Below are 6,957 nucleotides of genomic sequence, written 5' to 3'. Positions count from 1 at the left end.
ATGTGATCAGATCGACTAGATTCCTGTGATTATGATTTCAGTGTGTCTGCCCTCTGATGCCCCCTGGCAATACCTACCATCTTATTTGAGTTTCTCTTTCCTTGGGTGTGGGATATCTCTTCACAGCTGCTCCAAGAAAGCGCAGCTGCTGCACCTTACCTTGGATGAGGGGTATGTCCTCAAGGCTGCCCCTCCTGAGCTTGAACGTGAGTAGCTCCTCTCAGCCCTCCCCCTCACAGCCACCACCTATTGGACGTGGGGTACCTCCTCTTGGCCACCTGCCCTCTCTTCAGGCGTGGGTAAATTCTCATGGCCGTGCATCTTTGCATGGTCGGTTGCGCCAGGGCTGGCTTCTCTCGTGTCTGCGCGGGAGAGGCTGGAGTCATTTTGGTCTGCGCGGGCAGGGCCAGGTTCTCTCGCGACTGCCCGGGGGGGGGGCCTGGGTCTCTCGCGTCTCAACAGGCAGGGAAGGCTTCTCTTGCATCTGCGCAGGAGCGAATGGCATCTCTCGAGTCTGTGCCACCCGGTGAGACTCAGAAAATTCCCTCACACTGTTGTCCCCATTTTAGAGGAGAACACACTTTATGGACTTAACTCGAGAAGAGGCCCTTTTCCCATTTAACGGCTCGAGAGTAATCCCGAAATTACCCTTCCAACACAAAAGGGGACCTGACTTCCCTGAAGCAACCAGAGTGAATTCCTGACGTCCTCTTCACTACTCCAGAAGTTCCACCATCTTCCCGCCGCAACTTGAGAAACACAACATAATTTTCCTCTCAATGCGAGATCAGGAAATTATGCGCTGCACAATTCAAGAGAAATCCCACGTTCCGGCTGGAAAGGCAAAACTGTACTTGACACGCTTTATGCGACTCAGAATCTTCCCTCACACAGGTGTCCCCATTGGAGAGGAGAACAAAATTTATGGACTCAACTTTGGTAGAGGCCCTATTTCCATTTAACGGGTCGAGAGTAATCCCAAAATTCCCCTTCCAGGACTAAAGGGTACCTAACTTCCCTGAAGCAACACGAGCGAATTCCTGAGGTCCCCGTCACAACTCAAGAGGTACGCCCAGCTTCCCGCCTCAAGAGGTGAAACACCACAAAATTATCCGCTCAATGGGAGATGAGGAAATTGTGCACTGCACAATTCAGGAGAAATTCCACATTACTGCCAGAAAATCAAAGGGTACTTGACAACCTTTATGCGACTAATAAATTTCCCTCACAAAGACGTCCCCATTGGACAGGAGAACACACTTTATGGACTCAATTCGAGATTAGCCCCTATTCCATTTAACGGCTCGAGATTAATCTGGAAGTTCCCCTTCCAAAACCAAAGGGGACCTGACTTCCCTGAAGCAACCCGAGCGAGTTCCTCAGGTCCCTGTCTTAACTCGCGAAGTACCCCCTGCTTCCCGCCGCAACTCCAGAAACACCACAAAATTATCCCCTCAGTGCGAGATGAGGTAATTTTGCGCTGCACAATCTCAAGAGAAATCCCCCATTCCCATTTGAAAGGCAAAATGGTACTTGACACACTTTATGCCACTCAGATATTTCCCTAACATCTGTCCCCTTGGAGAGGAGAACACACTTTATGGACTCAACTCGAGAAGAGGCCCTATTCCCTTTAAAGGGCTCAAAAGTAATCTGGACGTTCCCTTTCCAGCAGAAAAAGGGACCTGACTTCCCTGAAGCAACTCGAGTGAGTTCCTGAGTTCCCCGTCGCACCTCGAATAGTACCCCAGCTTCCCGCCACAATTCGAGAAACACCACAAAATTATTCCCTCAATGCGAGATGAGGAAATTTTGCTCTGCAGAATCTCAAGAGAAATACCACATTCCTGCTTGAAACTCAAAAGGGTACTTGACTCCCTTTATGCGACTCAGAATGTTCCCTAACATCCGTCCTCAGTGGAGTGGAGAACACACTTTATGGACTCAAATTTAGAAGAGGCAATATTCCGATTTAACATCTAGAGAGTAACCCGGACGTTCCCCTTCCAACACAAAAGGGGACTTGACTTCCCTGAAGCAATTCGAGCAAGTTCCTGAGGTTCCCGTCGCAAATCGAAATGTACCTGCTGCTTCCCGCCGCAACTCGAGAAACACCACAAAATTATCCCCTCAATGCGAGATGAGGTAATTTTGTGTTGCATAATTATAAAGAGAAATGCCATATTCCCGCTTGAAAGGCAAAAGGGTACTTTACACACTTTATCCCATTCAGAAAGTTCCCTATCATCCGTCCCCATTGAGAGGAGAACACATTTCATGGACTCAAGTCGAGAAGAGGCCTATTCCCCTTAAAGGGCTCGAGTGTAATCCGGAAGTTCCCCTTCCAGCACAAAAGGGGACCTGACTTCCCAGAAGCAACTCGAGTGAGTCCCTGAGGGCCCCATCGTACCTCGATTAGTACCCAGGCTTCCCCCCGCAATTCGAGAACAACCAAAATATTATCCCCTCAATGCGAGATGAGGAAATTTTGCGCTGCAGAATCTCAAGCGAATTCCCACATTCCCATTTGAAAGGCATAAGGGTACTTGACTTCCTTTAGGCAACTCAGAATGTTCCCTAACATCCATCCTCAGTGGAGTGGAGAGCACAATTTATGAACTCAAATCGAGAAGAGGCAATATTCCCATTTAATGGCTCGAGAGTAACCCGGAAGTTCCCCTTCCAACACAAAAGTGGACTTGACTTCCCTGAAGCAACCAGAGCGACTTCTTGAGATCCCGGCGCAACTCCAGAAGTACCCCCTTCTTCTCGCCGCAACTCGAGAAACACCACAAAATTATCCCCGTAATGCGAGATGAGCAAGTTTTGCCCTGCACAATCTCAAGAAAAATCCCACCTTCCCGCTTGAAAGGCAAAAGGGTACTTGACACACTTTATGTCACTCAAAAAGTTCCCTAACATCCATCCCCATTGGAGAGGAGAGCACACTATATGGATTCAACACGTGAAGACGCCCTATTCCATTAAAGGGCTACAGAGTAATCCGGATTTCCCCTTTCAGCACAAAAGAGGACCTGACTTCCCTGAAGTGATTTGAGTGAGTTGCTGAGGTCCCCGTCGCCACTCGAGAATTATCCCCAGCTTCACGCCGTAATTCGGGAAACACCACAAAATTATCCCCTCCATGAGAGATAAGGAAATATTATGCTGCAGAATCTCAAGAGAAATCCCATTTCCCGCTTGAAAGGAAAAATGGTACTTGACTCCATTTATACGACTCAGAATGTTCCCTAACATCCGTCCTCAGTAGAGAGGTGAACACAATTTATGGACTCAAATCGAGAAGAGGAAATATTCCCATTAAACGGTTCGAGATTAATCTAGAAGTTCCACTTCCAACACAAAATTGGACTTGACTTCCCTGAAGCAACCGGAGTGAATTCCAGACGTCCACGTCACAAATCTAGAGGTACCCCCTGCTTCCGGCCGAAACTCGAAAAACACCACAAAATTATTCACTCAATGCGAGATGAGGAAATTTTGAGCTGCAGAATCTCAAGAGAAATCCCACATTCCGCTTGAAAGGCCAAAGGGTACTTGACACACTTTATGCCACTCAGAAAGTACCCTAACATACGTCCCCATTGGAGAGGAGAACACACTTTATGGATTCAACACCAGAAGAGGCCCTATTCCAATTAAAGGGCTAGAGTGTAATCCGGAAGTTCCCCTTCCAGCACAAAACATGACCTGATTTCTCTGAAATAACTTAAGTGAGTTTCTGAGGTCCCCGTCGCAACTCCAGTAGTACCCCCAGCTTCCCGCCACAATTCGAGAAATACCACAATATGATGCCCTCAATGAGAGATGAGGAAATTTTGTGCTGCAGGATTTCAAGAGAAATCCCACATTCCCGCTTGAAAAGCAAAAGGGTGCTAGATACCCTTGATGCAACTCAGAATTTTCCCTAACATCCGTCCTCAGTGGAGTGGAGAACACACTTTATGGACTCAAATCGAGAAGAGGCAATATTCCCATTTAACTGCTAGAGAGTAACCCGGAAGTTCCCCTTCCAACACAAAGGGCGACTTGACATCCCTGAGCAATTGGAGAGAGTTCCTGAGGTTCCCAACGCAAATCAAAAAGTACCCCCTGCTTCCCAACGCAACTGGTGAAACACCACAAAATTATTACCTCAATGCGTGATGAGGTAATTTTGTGCTGTAGAATCTCAAGAGAAATCTCACATTCCGGCTTGAAAGGCAAAAGGGTACTTGACACACTTTATTCCATTCAGAAAGTTCCCTATCATCTGTCCCCATTGGAGAGAACACATTTAATGGACTCAAATCGAGAAGAGGCCTATTCCCTTTAAAGGGCTCGAGAGTAATCCGGAAGTTCCCCTTCCAGCAGAAAAGGCGACCAGACTTCTCTGAAATAACTCAAGTGAGTTCCTGACGTTCCCGTCGCAATTCCGGTAATACCCCCAGCTTCCCACCACATTTAGAGAAATACCACAAATTTATGCCCTCAATGAGAGATGAGGAAATTTTGTGCTGCAGGATCTCAAGAGAAATCCCACATTCCCGCTTGAAAGGCCAAAGGGTACTTGACTCCCGAAATGCGAATCAGAATGTTCCCTAACATCCGTCCTCAGTGGAGAGGAGAACAAACTTTATCGACTGATATCGAGAAGAGGCAATATCCTCATTTAACGGCTTGAGAGTAATCTGAAAGTTCCCCTTCCAACACAAAAGGGAACTTGACTTCCCTGAAGCAACCGGAGCTTATTACTGATGTCCACGTCAGTTCAGTTCAGTTCAGTCGCTCAGTCGTGTCCGACTCTCCGCGACCCCATGAATCACAGCACGCCAGGCCTCCCTGTCCATCACCAACTCCCGGAGTACACTCAAACTCATGTCCACAGAGTCTGTGATGCCATCCAGCCATCTCATTCTCCGTCGTCCCCTTCTCCTCCCGCCCCCAACCTTTCCCAGCATCAGAGTCTTTTCCAGTGAGTCAACTCGTCGCATGAGGTGGCCAAAGTATTGGAGTTTCAGCTTTAGCATCAGTCCCTCCAATGAACATCCAGGATTGATCTCCTTTAGAATGGACTGGTTGGATCTCCTTGCAGTATAAGGGACTCTCAAGAGTCTTCTCCAACACCACAGTTCAAAAGCATCGATTCTTCGGCGATCAGCTTTCTTCACAGTCCAACTCTCACATCCATACATGACCACGGGAAAAACCATTGCCTTGACTAGACGGACCTTGGTCGGCAAAGTAATGTCTCTGCTTTTTAATATACTATCAAGGTTGGTCATAACTTTCCTTCCAAGGAGCAAGCGTCTTTTAATTTCATGGCTGCAATCAGCATCTGCAGTGATTTTGGAGCCCAAAAAAACAAAGTCTGACACTGTTTCCACTGTTTTTCCATCTATTTCCCATGAAGTGATGGGACCAGATGCCATGATCTTTGTTTTCTGAATGTTGAGCTTCAAGCCAACCTTTTCACTCTCCTCTTTCACTTTCATCAAGAGGCTTTTGAGTTCCTCTTCACTTTCTGCCATAAGGGTAGTGTCATCTGCGTATCTGAGGTTATTGATATTTCTCCCAGCAATCTTGATTGCAGCTTGTGCTTCTTCCAGCCCAGCGTTCCTCATGATGTACTCTGTATATAAGTTAAATAAGCAAGGTGACAATATAAAACCTTGTCGCACTCCTTTTCCTATTTGGAACCAGTCTGTTGTTCCATGACCGGTTCTAACTGTTGCTTCCTGACTTGCATACAGGTTTCTCAAGAGGCAGGTCAGGTGGTCTGGGATTCCCATCTCTTTCAGAATGTTCCACAGTTTATTGTGATCCACACAGTCAAAGGCTTTGGGATAGTCAATGAAGCAGAAATAGATGTTTTTCTGAAACTCTCTTGCTTTCTCCATGATCCAGCGGATGTTGGCAATTTGATCTCTGGTGCCTCTGCCTTTTCTAAAACCTGCTTGAACATCTGGGAGTTCACGGTTTACATACTGCTGAAGCCTGGCTTGGAGAATTTTGAGCATGACTTTACTAGCGTGTGAGATGAGTGCAATTGTGCGGTAGTTTGAGCATTCTTTGGCATTGCCTTTCTTTGGGATTGGAATGAAGACTGACCTCTTCCAGTCCTGTGGCCACTGCTGAGTTTTCCAAATCTGCTGGCATATTGAGTGCAGCACTTTCACAGCATCATCTTTCAAGACTTGAAATAGCTCAACTGGAATTCCATCACCACCACTAGCTTTGTTCGTAGTGATGCTTCCTAAGGCCCACTTGACTTCACATTCCAAGATGTCTGGCTCTAGGTCAGTGATCACATTATCGTGACTATCTTGGTCATGAAGATCTTTTTGTACAGTTCTTCTGTGTATTCCTGCCACCTCTTCTTAATATCTTCTGCTTCTGTTAGGTCCATACCATTTCTGTCCTTTATCGAGCCCATCTTTGCATGAAAAGTTCCCTTGGAATCTCTAATTTTCTTGAAGAGGTCTCTTGTTTTTCCTATTCTGTTGTTTTCCTCTATTTCTTTGCATTGATCACTGAGGAAGGCTTTCTTATCTCTCCTTGCTATTCTTTGGAACTCTGCATTCAGATGCTTATATCTTTCCTTTTCTCCTTTGCTTTTCGCCTCTCTTCTTTTTACAGCTATTTGTAAGGCCTCCTCAGACAGCCATTTCGCTCTTTTGCATTTCTTTTCCATGGGGATGGTCTTGGTCCCTGTCTCCTGTACAATGTCACGAACCTCCGTCCAGAGTTCATCAGGCACTCTATCTATCAGATCTAGTCCCTTAAATCTATTTCTCACTTCCACTGCATAATCATAAGGGATTTGATTGAGGTCATATCTGAATGGTCTAGTGGTTTTCCCTACTTTCTTCAATTTAAGTCTGAACTTCGCAATAAGGAGTTCATGATCTGAGCCACAGTCAGCTCCTGGTCTTGTTTTCGCTAACTGTATACAGC

This window comes from Moschus berezovskii, chromosome 20, assembly GCF_049115385.1.
Source record: "Moschus berezovskii isolate FMDL1 chromosome 20, NW_MosBer_1.0, whole genome shotgun sequence".
In the NCBI taxonomy this organism is placed as follows: domain Eukaryota; kingdom Metazoa; phylum Chordata; class Mammalia; order Artiodactyla; family Moschidae; genus Moschus; species Moschus berezovskii.
This window is presented reverse-complemented; position numbering follows the sequence as displayed.